Genomic DNA, 15,993 nt, shown 5'->3' with positions numbered 1-15,993 from the left:
ACACAGCTTAAAGAAATGAAAAACAAAACAAAATAAAGTATGCCACTTGCTAGACTCAGGTAAATATATTTACAAATCTAATATACAAAATGATACCAAGCACACCAGCAAGTGAGCAGAATAAGATACAATGGGCCCTAACTCCTTCACAGATACACTGAACAAAACTATACTGACAAAATTGCTTATGTGAGAACTCTAAAAACCAGTAAACAGTTTGCAGCATTGCAGTGTGGACAATGCTTAAAAAGAGCTACATAGAAGAGGAAGTAAAGTTTGTTACATTTACCCACCACAGACCTTCCTCCTCCCTAAAACAACATGGTGCCTTTAAGAGCAAACTCCCAACTCCTGGCTTCTCCCTGAGAAGAAAACAAGAATAGTGGAATGGGTTCACACTTTTGGCTTTTGGAGGGTTGTCCATAGACTGGTTTCTGTCTCCCAGGATAAAGTGCTGAAGAGAATGATTGTACACCTATTAATTTTATTTTATTATTTTTTGAGACAGAGTCTTGCTCTGTTGCCCAGGCTGGAGTGCAGTAGGGCAATCTTAGCTCACTGAACCTCTGCCTCCCGGGTTCAAATGATTCTCCTGCCTCAGCCTCCTGAGTAGCTGGGATTACATGCACCTGCCACCAAGCCCAGCTAATTTTGTATTTTTAGTAGATATGGGGTTTCACCATGTTGGCAAGGCTGGTCTCGAACTCCTGACCTCAAGGGGATCCACCTGCCTTGGCCTCCCAAATTGCTGGGATTACAGACAAAAGCCACCGTGCTGGGCCTGATGGTACAATTTGAATGACAGGTTGGGTCAACTATGACCAAAGATACATGATTGTTATAGCACCAGAGAGACTGCAATACCACAGACAGACAAGAGGTGTAGCAACTGACTACAGATTCTAAAGAATAAACTTGGACTAGTGTCTTTAATTGCAAAACACACACACATATACACACAGACAGAATTCCAGACAACATGCATCCTGAGAACAGGTTTGAGATGACCTGAAAATATCTAGCCCAGAAAACTGATGTCAGGGAAGCAGGCAGACCAAGATGGCTGATTCGATGCCTCCACTGACTGACCTCCCTACAGTTACACCAAATTTAATAATCTACCCAACAGAGTACCTTCATAAGAACCAAAAATCAAGCCAGGTGCAGTGACTCACACCTGTAATCCCAGCACTTTGGGATGCTGAGGCAGGCAGATCACGAGGTCAGGAGTTTGAGACTAGCCTGGTCAATATGGTGAAATCTCGTCTCTATTAAAAATACAAAAAATTAGCTGGGTGTGGTGGTGTGCACCTGCAGTCCCAGCTACTCAGGAGGCTGAGGCAGGAGAATCACTTGAACCTGAGAGGTGGAGGTTTCAGTGAACTGAGATCATGCTGCTGCACTCTGGCCTGGGCAACAGAACGAGACTCCATCTCAAAAAAAACAAAAACAAAAACAAAAAATCAGCTGAGCAATCATAGTACCTAGTTTTAATACCATACGACAGAAGGAAACACTGAAGAGGGTAGGAAAGACAGATTGAATTGCTGACATTATCCTACCCCCACCCACTGGCAGTGGCCACATGGCACGAATCTGTGTACCTAGGATAAGGAGAATGCAGTCATTGTGGAACTCTGCATTGGAAATCAGCGCTGCCAATACCAGGAAGAACTGAGCCGATGCCCACAGAGGAAGCATTTAGAGAAGCCCTAGCCAGAGTTAAAGTACCCATCCCACTGGCTGAAACTGGAGTTTCAAGGCTGGGCATGGTGGCTCACGCCTGTAATACCAGAACTTTGGGAGGCCGAGGTGGGTGGGTCACAAGGTCAGGAGTTCGAGACCAGCCTGGTGAACGAGGTGAAACCCTGTCTCTACTAAAAATACAAAAAGTAGCCGGACATGGTGGCAGGTGCCTGTAATCCTAGCTACTCATGAGGCTGAGGCAGGACAATCCCTGGAACCAGGGAAGCAGAGGTTGCAGTGAGCTGAGATCATGCCATTGCACTCCAGCCTGGGCAACAAGAGCAAAAGTCCGTCTCAAAAAAAAAAAAAGAAAAAAGAAAAGAAACTGGAGTTTCAGCAAGTCTTGCCACCGAGGGATAAAGTGCTCTGGGGTCATAAATAAACCTGAGAGTAAGTCTAGGCCATAAGGACGGCAACTACTAGGCAAGTCCTGGCGCTGTGCTGGGCTCAGAGCCAGTAAACATGGGATCATGTGACCTATTGAGACACCAGCTAAGGGAGTACTTGTGCTACCCCTCCCCTAACCCCAGACAGTGCAGCCTACCACTCTGAAAGAGACTACTTCCTTCCACTTGAGAATAGAGAGAAAAAGAGAACTTTGTCTTGCAACATGGATATGAGCTCAGCCACGGTAGGATAGGGCACTGGGCAGAGTCGTGAGGTCCCCATTCCAGGTCCTGGATCCTGTATGACATTTCTAGACACAACCAGGGCCAGAAGAAATCCCACTCCCTTGAATGGAAAGACCCAGTCCTGGCAGGATTCACCACCTGGTGACTAAAGAACTCTTGGGCCCTGAATAATTAGTAGCAGTAGGCCGGACGCGGTGGCTCATGCCTGTAATCCCAGCACTTTGGGAGGCCGAGGCGGGCGGATCATGAGGTCAGGAGATCGAGACCATCCTGGCTAACACGGTGAAACCCTGTCTCTACTAAAAATACAAAAAATTAGCCGGGCATGGTGGTGGGCACCTGTAGTTCCAGCTACTTGGGAGGCTGAGGCAGGAGAATGGCGTGAACCCAGGAGGCGGAGCTTGCAGTGAGCCGAGATAGCACCACTGCACTCCAGCCTGGGCGAAAAAGCGAGACTCCGCCTCAAAAAAAAAAAAAAAATTAGTAGCAGTAACCATTAGTACATGCCATGGGGCTTGGGAGAGATGCTGAGATGAGCTGGCTCAAGTATGACCCAGCACATTCCCAGCTAGGGTGGCTACTAGCAGAAATTCCTGCTTCAGAAAGGCAGAGGAAGGGTTAAAAGGACTTGGTCTCGCAGCTTAGGTACCAGTTCAACCACAGTGAGGTAAAGCACCTAGCAGGCTCTTGGGGTCTCGTCAGTGGCATTTCTGGACCTGCCCTAGGTAAAGAGCCCACCACTCTGAAGGGTGAGTTCCAGGCCCAGCAGCATTCACCACAAGCTGACTGAGGAGCCCTTGGGCTTTACGTGAACATTGGTGGTAGCCTGATAGTATTCCCGTGGGCCTGTGAGTGCTGAACATGAGAGACTCTTCTGCCTGTGGAAAGGGGAGGGAAGAGTAGGAAGGACAATGTCTTGTGGTTTGGATGCCAGCTCAGCCACAGTAGAATACAGCACCAAGTAGATTTCTAATGTTTCCAACTCTAGGCCTTGGTTCCCAGAAGGCATCTCTGGACTAAATCGGGACCTAGGGGAACTTGCTGCTCTGAAGTGAAGGACACAAGCTTGGCTGGCTTCACCACCTGTGGACTGTATGACCCTAGGGCCTTGAATAAACATAGGCAGTAGCCAGGTAGTGGTTACAGCAGTCCTTCGGTGAGACAACACCCCAGTCCTTCCAAATACTTGGAAAGTCTTCCTAACGAAGATGGTTATAAGTAAGCATAAACTGAGACTACAATAAATACCCATTCTTTTCAACGTCCAGACACAAATGAACATCCACAAGACTGTCCACAAAAACATGACTTCACCAAATGAACTAAATAAAGCATGAGAGATCAATCCCAGATAAACAGAGCTATGTGACCTTTCAGATAATTCAAAATAGCTGTTTTGAGGAAACTCAAAGAAATTCAAGATAACACACACAGAAAGAATTCAGAATTCTATCAGATAAATTTCAGAAAGAAATTGAAATAGTAAGAATCAGGAAGAAAATCTGGATTTGAAAAACGCAGTTGACATACAGAAGAATACCTCAGTCTCTTAATAGGAGAATTGATAAAGCAGAAGAAAGAATTAGTAAGCTTGAAGACAGGCCATTTGAAAATACAGTCAGAGAAGACAAGAAAACAAAAAAGGAAATTAAGCATACCTACAAGATCTAGAAAGCAGCCTCAAAAGGGCAAATCTAAGAGTTATTAACCTTAAAGAAGAGGCAGAGACAAGGATGGGGTAGAAAGTTTATTCAGGCTGGGCGCGGTGGCTCACGCCTGTAATCCCAGCACTTTGGGAGGCTGAGGCGGGTGGATCACGAGGTCAGGAGATCAAAACTATCCTGGCTAACACAGTGAAACCCCGCCTCTACTAAAAATACAAAAAATTAGCCGGGCACGGTAGCGGGCACCTGTAGTCCCAGCTACTAGGGAGGCTGAGGCAGGAGAATGGCATGAACCCAGGAGGCGGAGCTTGCAGTGAGCTGAGATAGCACCACTGCAGTCCGGCCTCGGTGAAAGAGCGAGACTCCGTTTCAAAAAAAAGAAAAAAAAAAGTTTATTCAAAGGGATAATACCAGATAATGCCCCAAACCTAGAAAAATATATCAGTATCCAACCTCAAGGCATTTAATAACCATACACGCAAAGGTCAAAGATAAAGAAAAGATCCTAAAAGCAGCAAGAGAAAAGAACAACATGCAATGGAGCTCTAATATGTCTGGCAGCAGACTTTTCAGTGGAAACCCTACAGGCCACGAGAGCGGCACAGCATATTCAAAGTGCTGAAGGGGGCTGGGCGCGGTGACTCACACCTGTAATCCCAGCACTTTGGGAGGGCGAGGTGGACGGATCACGAGGTCAAGAGATGGAGACCATCCTAGCCAACATGGTGAAACTCCATCTCTACTAAAAATACAAAAATTAGCTGGGTGTGGTGGTGTGTGCCTGTAGTCCCAGCTACTCGGGAGGCTGAGGCAGGAGAATTGCTTGAACCTGGGAGGCAGAGGCTGCAGTGAGCTGAGATTGTGCCATTGCACTCCTGCCCGATGACAGAGCGATTCCATCAAGAAAGAGAAGAAAGAAAAGAAAAGAGAAAAGATGATAGGATGAACTGACCAAAAATAATAACGATAACTTTTCAAGACATAGTACAATCAGATATAATAGAAACAAAAAGTTAAGAAGCAGAGGAATGAAGTTAAAATGTAGAAACTTCATTACTTTTCTTTTTGCTTGTTTATGCAATCAGTGTTGTCAACAGTTTAAAATAATGGGTTATAAGATATTGTTTGCAAGCCTCATGGTAACCTTATATGTGAAAACATACAACAGATATGCAAAAAATAAAAAGCAAGAAATTAAAACATACCACTGGAGAAATCACCTTCACTAAAAGGAAGACAGGAAGGAGGGAATTAAGGAAGAAAGACCGCAAACCAGAAAACAAACAAAATGCAGGAACAAGTCCTTACTTATCAATAACTTTGACTGTAAATGGACTAAACTCTCCAATCACAAGACATAGAGTAACTGAACTGAAAAAGAAAAAAACGGCCCAATTGTTGCCTACAAATAACACACTTCACCTGTAAAGACACACACAGTTTGAAAATTAAGGGATGAAAAAAGGCATTCTGTGCAAATGGAAACCAAAAATGGGCTGGAGTAGCTATACTCGTATCAGACAAAATAGATTTCAAGACAGAATTGGCTGGGTGCAGGTGCTCACATGTGTAATCCCAGCACTTTGGGAGGCTAAGGCGGGCAAATCACTTGAGGTCAGGAGTTCAAGACCAGCCTGGCCAACATGGTGAAACTTCCTCTGTCAGCAAACAAAAATTGGCTGGGCGTGTAGTCCCAAGCTACTCGGGAGGCTGCAAAAGGAGAATCGCTTGAACCCAGGAGGCAGATGTTGCAGTGAGCTGAGATTGTGCCACTGCACTACAGCCTGGGGAACAGAGCGAGACTGCCTTTAAAAAAAAAAAAAAAAAAAAGAAACTAACTTCAACAGTGGGTCAATGAAGAAATTAAGAAGGAAATTTTAAACTTTCTTGAAACAAATGATAATGGAAACACAACATATCAAACAAATGAGATACAGTGAGAGCAGTACTAAGAGGGAAGTTTATACCCATGAGCTCCTACATCAAAAAAGTAGAAAAACTTCAAATAAATAACATAATGCCATACCTTAAAGAACTAAAATGTGGCTGGGCATGGTGGCTCATGCCTGTAATCCCAGTACTTTGGGAGGCTGAGGCAGGTGGATCACCTGAGGTCAGGAGTTCAAGACCAGCCTGGGCAACATGGTGAAACCCTGTCTCTACAAAAAATGCAAAAATTAGCTGGGTGTAGTGGTGTGTCCCTTTAATCCCAGCTGTTTGGGAGGCTGAGGCAGGAGAATTGCTTGAGGTGGAGGTTGCAGTGAGCCAAGATTGCGCCATTGCCTGGGTGACAGAGCAAGACTCCGTCTAAAAAAAAAAACCTGAAAAGCAAGAGCAAACCAGACACAGAGTTAGTAGAAGAAAAGAAATAACAACAGTCAGAGCAGAAATAAATGAAACTGAAACAAAGAAAATACAAAAAGTCAATAAAACAAAAGTTGGTTTCTGGATAATATAAAGAAAATTGAAAAATGTTTAGCCAGAGTAAATAAGAAAAAGAGAAAATCCAAATGAATAAAATGAAAGATGAAAAAGGACGCATTATAACTGATACCACAGAAATTCAAAGAATCATTAGAGGTTACTATGAGCAACTATAGTCCAATAAAGCTGGGAAATCTAGAAGAAATGAACAAATTCCTAGATACATATAACCTACCAAGATTGAACCATGAAGAAATCCAAAACCTGAATAGACCAATAACAAATGATGAGACGGAAGCTGTAATAAAAAGTCTCCCAACAAAGGAAAGTCTGGGACCCCACAGCTTCACTGCTGAATTTTGCCAGCCATTTAAAGAAGAATTTGTACCAATCCTTCTCAAACTATTCTGAAAAACAGAGGAGGAGGGAATACTTCCAAACTCATTCTACAAGGCCCATCTTACCCTGATACCAAAAGTAGACAAAAGCACAACAAGAAAAGACAATTACAGGCCAATATCCCTGATGAACATTGATGCTAAACTCCTCCACAAAATACTAGCAAACCAAATGCAAAATTAGATTTAAAAGATCACTCATCGTGACCAACGGGGACTTATCCCTGGGACTCAAGGATGGTTCAATACATGCAAATCAATGTGTAATCATTATCAGCTGAATGAAGGACAAGAACCATATGATCATTTAAATTGATGCTGAAAAAAACATTCGATGGAATTTAACATTACTTCATGATACAAACCCTCAAAAAACTGGGGATAGAAAGAATATACCTCAGCACAATAAGAGCTGTATGTGACAAACCCACAGCTAGTATCATACTGAATGAGGAAACACTGAAAGCCTTTCCTCTAAGATCTGGAACACGACAAGGATGCCCACTTTCGCTACTGTTATTCAGCATAGTACTGGAAGTTTTAGCTAGAGCAATCAGACAAGAGAAAGAAATAAAGGCCATCCAAATTGGAAAAGAAGTCAAATTATCCTTGTTTGCTGATGATATAATCTTATATTTGGAAAAATCCTAATGACTCCACCAAAAATCTATTAGGACTGACGAACAAGTTCAGTAAAATTGCAGGATACGAAATCAACCTACAAATATCTGTAGCATTTCTATATGCCAACAGCACACAATCTGAAAAATCAAGAAAGTAATCCCAGTTACAACAGTTTCAAATAAAATAAAATACCCAGAAATTAACCAAGTGAAAGACCTCTACAATGAAAATATAAAACACTGATACAAGCAGACCGGACGTAGTGGCTCATGCCTGTAATCTCAGCACCTTGGGAGGCCAAGGTGTGCAGATCACAAGGTCAGGAGATCAAGACCATCCTGATCAACATGGTGAAACCCCGTCTCTACTAAAAATACAAAAAAATTAGCTGGGTGTGGTGGCGTGTGCCTGTAATCCCAGCTACTCGGCAGGCTGAGGCAGGAGAATCCCTTGAACCCAGGAGGCGGAGATTGCAGTGAACCGAGATTATGCCACTGCACTCCAGCCTGGCGATAGAGACTCTGTCTCAAAAAAAAAAAAAAAAAAAAAAGAAGAAGAAAAAACATTGATACAAGCAATTGAAGAGGGCACACACAAAAAATGGAGATTTCATGTTTACATACTGGAAGAATCAGTATCGTTAAAATGTATATATTACACCCAAAACTATGGATTCAATGCAGTCCCTATCAAAATACCAATGATATTCTTAATAGAAATAGAAAATATAGCCTGGGCATGGTGGCTAATGCCTGTAATCTCAGCACTTTGGGAGGCTGAGGTGGGCGGATCACCTGAGGTTGGGAGCTCGAGACCAGCCTGACCAACATGGAGAAACCCAGTCTCTACTAAAAATACAAAATTAGCCTGGTGTGGTGGCGCATGCCTGTAATCCCAGCTATTTGGGAAGCTGAGGCAGAAGAATCACTTGAACCTGGGAGGCAGAGGTTGCACTGAGCCAAGATCGTGCCATTGCACTCCAGCCTGGGCAACAAGAGTGAAACTACATCTCAAAAAAAAAAAAAAAAGAAGAAGAAAAGAAAAGAAACAGAAAATATAATCCTAAAATGTATATGGAACCACAAAAAACTCAGAATAGCTAAAGATTTCCTAAGCAAAATAACTGGAGGAATCACATTACCTGACCTCAAATTATACTACAGAGCTATGGTAACCAAAACAGCATGGTAGTGGCATAAAAACAGACATAGACGAGTGAAGCAGAATAGAGAACCCAGAAACAAATCCATGCACCTACAGTAAACTCATTTTCAACAAAGGTGTCAACAATATGCACTGGAGAAAGGACAGCCTCTTCAATGAGTGGTGCTAAGAAAACTGGACATCCACATGCAGAAGAATGAAACTAGACCCATTTCTTGCCGTATTCAACAATCAAATAAAAATGGATTAAAGACTAAGTCTTCAAACTATAAACCTACTACATGAAAAACTTGCAAAAACTCTCTAGGACACTGCACTGGGCAAAGATTTCTTGAGCAATACCCAACAAGCAGGGGCAACCAAAGTAAAAATGGACAAACGAGATCACATCAAGTTAAAAAGCTTCTGCACAGCAAAAAAGTGAAAAGACAATCCACAGAATGGGAAAAGTCTTTGCAAACTATCCATCTGATAAGGGATTAATAACCAGAATATATAAGGAGCTCAAACAACTCTATAGGGAAATCTAATAATCCAATTAAAAAATGGGCCAAAGATCTGAATGGCTATTTCTCCAAAGAAGACATACAAATAGCAAACACGTATATAAAAAGGTGCTCAATCAATATCACTGATCATAAGAGAAATGCAAATCAAAACTACAATGAGATATCATCTCACCCCAGTTAAAATAGCTTTTATCCAAAAGACAGGCAATAACAAATGCTGACATGCAAGTGAAGAAGAGGGAACCCCTGTACACTGTTAGTGGGAATGTAAATTAGTACAACCACTATGAAGAACAGTTTGCAGCTTCTTCAAAGAACTAAAAATAGAGCTACCATATGATCCAGCAATCCCACTGCTAGATATATACCACCCCCCAAAAAAGGAAATTATTATATCAAAGAGATATCTGCACTCTCATGTTTATTACAGCACTATTCATAATAGCAAAGATTTGGAAGCAACCTATGTGTCCATCAAGAAACAAATGGATAAACAGGATGTGGCAAGCATACACAATGGGGTACTATTTAGTTATAAGAAAGAATGAGATCCTGTAATTTCCAGCAGCATAGATGGAACTGGAGGTCATCATGTGCAGTGAAATAAGGCAGGTACAGAAAGACAAACATCATATGTTCTCACTTATTTGTGGGAGCTAAAAATTAAAACAGAGAGAGTAAAATGATAGTTACTAGAGACTGGGAAGGGTACTGTGAGTGTGTGCCAGGGGAGTGGGGATAGGTAATGGATACAAAAAATAGAAAAAATAGGATCTAGTATTTGATAGTGTAACAGGGTGAGTATAATCAATAATTATTTAGTTATACATTTAAAAATAAAGAGTGTAAGTGGATTGTTTGTCACACAAAGGATAAATCTTTGTGGTCATAGATACCACATTTACCCTGATGTGATTATTACACAAACTATGCCTGTATCAAAATATGTCATATATTCCATAAATATATATATACACCTACTATGTAACTATAAAAATTAAAAAAAAGAAAACTGGTGTCAATTTACAAGACTGGACACTAATAACACTGCAAAAAGTGTTGGGTTTATTTTTTTCAGACATGCCTACATCTCAACCAAAGATTAAAATGTATACAAAGCGTCAGGGTAGCATGACCCAATCAATAAAAGAAAACAAACATCCAGAAATCAAACCCAAAGAAACCAAGATATGGCTGGGTGCTGTGGGTGGTTCATGCCTGTAAGCCCAACACTTTGGGGGGCCAAGTCAGGCACATCCCTTGAATCCTAGGAATTTGAGACCAGCCTGGGCAAAACAGCAAAATCCTGTCTCTACTAAAAACACAAAAAATTGGCTAGGCATGGTGGGGCATGCCTGTAGTCTCAGCTACTCAGGAGGCTGTGGTAGGAGAAACAGTTGAGACTGGGAGGTTGAGGCTACAGTGAGCCGTGATCATGCCACTGAACTCCAGCCTGGGTGATAGCAATGAGACCCTGTCTCAAAAAAAAATGTATAAATTGCCTGAAAAAATTTAAAGTAACCATCTTAATGGCACTTGATGAGTAAATCACAACATAGACAACAAAATAAAATCAGGAAAATGAAATGATCAACAAGGATAGAAACTATAAGGCAAACAAATTGTAGAGCTGCAGAATACAAAAATGATTGAGAAATTATCAAACTTAAGGAAGGAAAAAGACCTTAAAACTTAACAAACTCAACAAACTCCAACTATAATTAAACACAAAGAAACCCACTATGAGAAACATCATAAGCCGAGTTTCAAAAGCCACAAACAAAGAGAGAATCTTGAAAGAAGCAAGAGAAAGGTGATAAATTATCTGTAAGAGTGCTTCAGTAAGATTACCCGTAGATTTCTGAACAGAATCCTCACAGGCTAGAAAAGAGTTGGATAATATAATCAAAGAGCTGAAAGAAGAAAAAACTTCCAAGCAAGAATACTATAACCAGCAATACTGTCCTCCAAATGAGGGAAAAATACAGATTTTCTAAGGCTAACAGAGATTAAAAAGTATATCACTAAGAGACCTGCCCTACAAGAAATGCTAAAGGGAGTCTCTTCCATTGAAAATGAAATGATGCTACAAAACAACACAAAATCAGATAAAAATAGGTGACTCTCAGGAAAGATAGGCACATACACAAAAATAAAACTTTGTAGGATAATAATACTGCAGAAAACACTTTTAATTATGCTCTAAAAGTTGTAAGTCAAGAGCATAAAAATAGAAATAAACATCTGTTAATGTAAATATAAAATAGAAAGTTGTAATTAGTGACAATAATAACAAAGTTGAGGGTAGAAAATAATGAGAAAAGCTATTTGTATAGAACTGAAGTTAAGGTGTTATCAGCTTAAGATGCACTGCTATAACATTAAGAAGTTTAATATAGCTGGGCGCGGTGACTCATGCCTGTAATCCCAGCACTTTGGGAGGCCGAGGTGGGTGGATGGCCTGAGGTCAGGAGTTCGAGACCAGCCTGACCAACATGGAGAAAGCCATCTCTACTAAAAATACAAAATTAGCCGGGCATGGTTGTGCATGCCTGTAACCCCACCTACTGGGGAGGCTGAGGCAGGAGAATCGCCTGAACCTGGGAGGCAGAGGGTACGGTGAGCCAAGATCACACCATTGCACTCCAGCCTGGGCAACAAGAGCAAAACTCTGTCTCAAAAAAAAAGAAAAAAAGGTTTAAGATAATCCCCATGGCAACCATGAATAAAATACTCAGATATAAAATAAGAAAGGAGTCAAAGCACGTCACTACAAAGATGAACAAGATGCAAAGACAGAAGAGAGACAAACTGGGTACAAAAATTAAATAAAAGAAGTATGAAAATGGCAACAGTAAGGCCTTGCCTTTCAGGAAATTATTTAAATATTCATGGACTAAACTTTCCTATCAAAGGACATATATTAAATAGAGATTAAAAAATAAAAACTCGAGGAAACTATATCCTGTCTCTAAGACAAACACATTAGATCCAATACCAAAAATAGACAAACTGGCAGGATGGAAGACATTACATGCAAATATGAACCAAACAAGAGCAGGAGACGTCACAATTATATTAGGCAAAATACCTTGCAAGTAAAAAATTACTATTTTTTTTCACTTTAGCATGCTCTACTGGATATTTAATATACTTTTTTTGTATTCATTATAAAGTACTCTTACTTCAATAGTGAAACAGAGGTTAGTTTGTTTTTAATCAGGAAATACAAGTACAAGTCTCTATATTATATTTAGATGGTCTGATTCACTCAAATCCTGAAGTGGCAGGCTGCCAGATCCCTGGAACCTCTTAACAGTAAAAGTGACATCAGAAATATATAGTAATGTTCTTACCAAAATTAATAAATGCTTAGATGTAACAACGACTACTTAAAACTTCTAAGTCACAAAACACCATGCTAAAGGTTTTTAGCAACCTCTTCTTTACAGAACATAATTACTTCTCTTATGTGGGGGTAGATTTGTGAATAGGCCAAAATTTCATAGGAAGGTGGGACATGGACCTTCCCCCTCCTCATTAGAAGTCATTTTGTCAGGACTTATGGTGGCCACATGGTGTTTCAAATGCTAACAGGAAACAAATGAATCAACTTATGCACATGAAAAGCAAACTATGAATAACGAATAAGGAAGGGGGGAAACAGTTCAATAAGTTCAGATACAACTTGATACTGTCACAGGCTGTCACAGACCTCAGTATCTTCTTTATGGCCTAAGGAAACTGAGTCACCAACAGGAAAAAAGGTCACCTCACAGAGAATGCTGTAAGATTTTTAAGTTGCTAGACTCCTTTCCATCTTCTCCTCCTCAGGTCGATACTGCTGTCAAATTCTACACAATTCAACATCCATCTTCACATAACAATTAGTGTGACCCAAATTCATCCAAGATGTTAAAAGAAGGGAAGACAATCTACTAGGATTAGCCATAACTGTCCATAGTTGCAGGATGGAAAAGATACGACATGCAAATATGAACCAAACGAGAGCAGGAGAGGTCACAATTTTATTAGGCAAAATATCTTTTAAGTAAAAAATTACTATTTGTAGTAAAATATACCTTACGTCAAAACTGTCAGAAGAGACAAAGAACATTAAATAATAATAAAAGGTTTCATTCACTGGGAACCTATGAAACATACAGACGTACATAGGTAAATAAAAATCAGGGTTCCCTCATATATAAAGCAAACACTGACAGAATTTAAGAAATAGACAGTAATATAATAATAGCAGGATACTTCAATACTCTACTTTCAGTAATGAATAACAAAGCAAAACCAAATACAAACAAGGGAACAAAGGACTTGAAAGCACTATAAAACAATTACACCTAATAGACACATAGAAAGCATTACACTCAACAAAAGTAAAATTCACAATCTTTTTTTTTTTTTTTTGAGACAGAGTTTCGCTCTGGTTGCCCAGGCTGGAGTGCAATGGCGTGATCTCGGCTCACTGCAACCTCCGCCTCCCAGGTTCAAGCGATTCTCCTGCCTCAGCCTCCCGAGCAGCTGGGATTACAGACGCGCGCCACCACGCCCGGCTAGTTTTGTATTTTTAGTAGAGACGGGGTTTCTCCTTGTTGGTCAGTCTGGTCTCGAACTCCCGACCTCAGGTGATCCGCCCGCCTCGGCCTCCCAAAATGCTGAGTTTACAGGCGTGAGCCACCGCGCCCGTCCCAGTTTATTTTTTCCACAGGAAAAAGGAGGGACTGCGGACCCCACGGACCACAGCTCCTCCCACCCAGGAACGCGGCACCCCGAAGCGGGATTCTCCACTGAAGATCCCCAGGAGGTCCCCGCACAACCTGAGGAAATGCATGGTTGCGGGCGTGGAGCTGCCCCAGGAGGGCTTGAGCCAAGCCGAAGTCACCGAGCAGGGACGGGTAGAGATGGGATGCCCGGGCTCCCGGCTGCCGCCCAGCCCCACCCTGCGCCGGAGGAGACTGAGAGCCGAGCTGCGCCGGCGGAGACTCAAATCCTGGTCCCTGTAGCGGACTGCGAGAAGGCCCGGGTCCCCCCCAGAGCTGGTTCCAACCATAGGTCTACCCCTCACGACAGTCCTTCCGCACACTCACCGGTTCTTGTCTTCTGTGGTGTCCCGACAACTTCCCAATGGACCTTCCAGTACCTGCAGGTCCCAGGGCCATGGAGGCAATGGCGGAGTCACTTGGAGCCTCGCGGAGAAAACCGGACAGAGCAACGGACACCGAACACGCAACTGACACACAACGCTGAGCTCCGCGGGTCCGGAAACAAACACCCAGCCAGGTGGTGGAAGGCCGCCCCTTCCTCCGAGGCTGGCACCTGATTGGACAGTTCCACACAAGCGCCTCTGATTGGATAGGGATCCTGACCCCGCCCTGCAGGGCCCTGATTGACAGAAGCTGTGTTCCTGCCTGGGACAGGCGGCCCGAAGGACAGGTGTTTGGCTGGCTCAGCCCTTTGCTGCAGGGCTTCCTTGCGGTGCTGGCACGTGGCCTCTCCAGGGGAACATCTGCATTTAAGCAGAACTTGGTTGTGCCTTTCCAGTTGTTCCACTGTTGGCCTCCTGCACTTCCTGAGTTCTTTCTGACCTTTGGATTTTTGAGGCGGCAGCCTGAGCTTTCACAAGAGAGGCAGTCCTTTAAGGCAGCCATTTCCAATAGAAAGAAAAAAAATGTGAGCCATGTGTGTCATTTAAATTTTTCTAGTAGCTGCTTAAAGGAAAAGGAAACAGGCTGGACGTGGTGGCTCACGCCTGTAATCCCACCATTTGGGAGGCCAAGGCAGGTGGATCACCTGAGGTCAGGAGTTCGAGACCAGCCTGACCAACATGGCAAAACCCCATCTCTACTAAAAATACAAAAAGTAGCCCAGCGTGGTGGCAGGCGCCTGTAATCCCAGCTACTCGGGAGGCTGAGGCAGGAGAATCACTTGAACCCGAGAGGTGGAGGTTGCAGTGAGCCAACATCCCACCATTGCACTCCAGCCTGGGCAACAAAGCAAGAATCCATCTAAAAAAAAAACAAAAAAAAACCAAAAAGGTGAAATTGACTGCAATAATTGATTTTACTCAATAGATCCAAAATATTATTATTTTGATTTGTGATCTACATAAAATTATTATTATTATTCATTTTAAAAATAGAGACAGAGTCTCTCTCTGTCGCCCAGGCTGTAGCGCAGTGAGGTGAGCATAGCTCACTGCAACCTGGGACTCCTGGGTTCAAGTGATCCTCCCTCTCCAGCCTCTCGAGTAGCTGGGACTACAGGTGGGCACCACCATGCCCAGCTAATATTTTTAGTTTTGTAGAGATGTGTCACCGTCTTGCCCAGGCTGGTGTCCAACTCCTGCTTCAAGGGAAGCTCCGGCCTTGGCCTCCCAAAGTGCTGGGATTACAGGCGTGAGCCACTGAAGGGGGCCTTTGGTAGGAAATCTTAGAAACTCTATATTTTAAGCTTCCAGCACATCTCACTTAAGACCAGCCACATTCCAGGTGCCCTACATGGTCAGCGGCTGCCACATTGAAGTGGAGCTCTGGGAGCATTGGCTCCCCTGACTTCAGGGGAAGTGAAGGCCTGAACTCTCTCCTTTTCTGCCACGGGCAAAGGAACACCCCCTTCCTACCAGCATCTCCCCTCAGGCTGATAGGTGGGAGAGGTGGTGCCCTGAAAGAGAGCAGGGGGCTCACAAGCAGAAAGTGTCCACAGGTAGACAACTGTTACCCACCTGCTGCTTGAGGGTGGGGTGGGGCATCCTCCTTCTAGAAACCAGGCAGTAAACAAAGAATGATGAGGCCTCAGGAGGATGAAACCCCATGTCTTC

At 42.8% G+C, this 15,993-nt stretch overlaps 1 pseudogene; it reads right to left on the bottom strand.

The window, feature by feature from the left end:
• The window catches only part of LOC129060662 (large ribosomal subunit protein eL8-like), a 39,578-nt pseudogene extending 25,184 nt beyond the window's left edge, over nucleotides 1–14,394 (bottom strand).
• Between the last annotated feature and the right edge of the window lie 1,599 nt (nucleotides 14,395–15,993).

This window comes from Pongo abelii, chromosome 6, assembly GCF_028885655.2.
Source record: "Pongo abelii isolate AG06213 chromosome 6, NHGRI_mPonAbe1-v2.0_pri, whole genome shotgun sequence".
Lineage (NCBI taxonomy): Eukaryota > Metazoa > Chordata > Mammalia > Primates > Hominidae > Pongo > Pongo abelii.
Note: the sequence above shows the minus strand (reverse complement) of the source record. Positions and strands in the feature narration are given on the sequence as shown.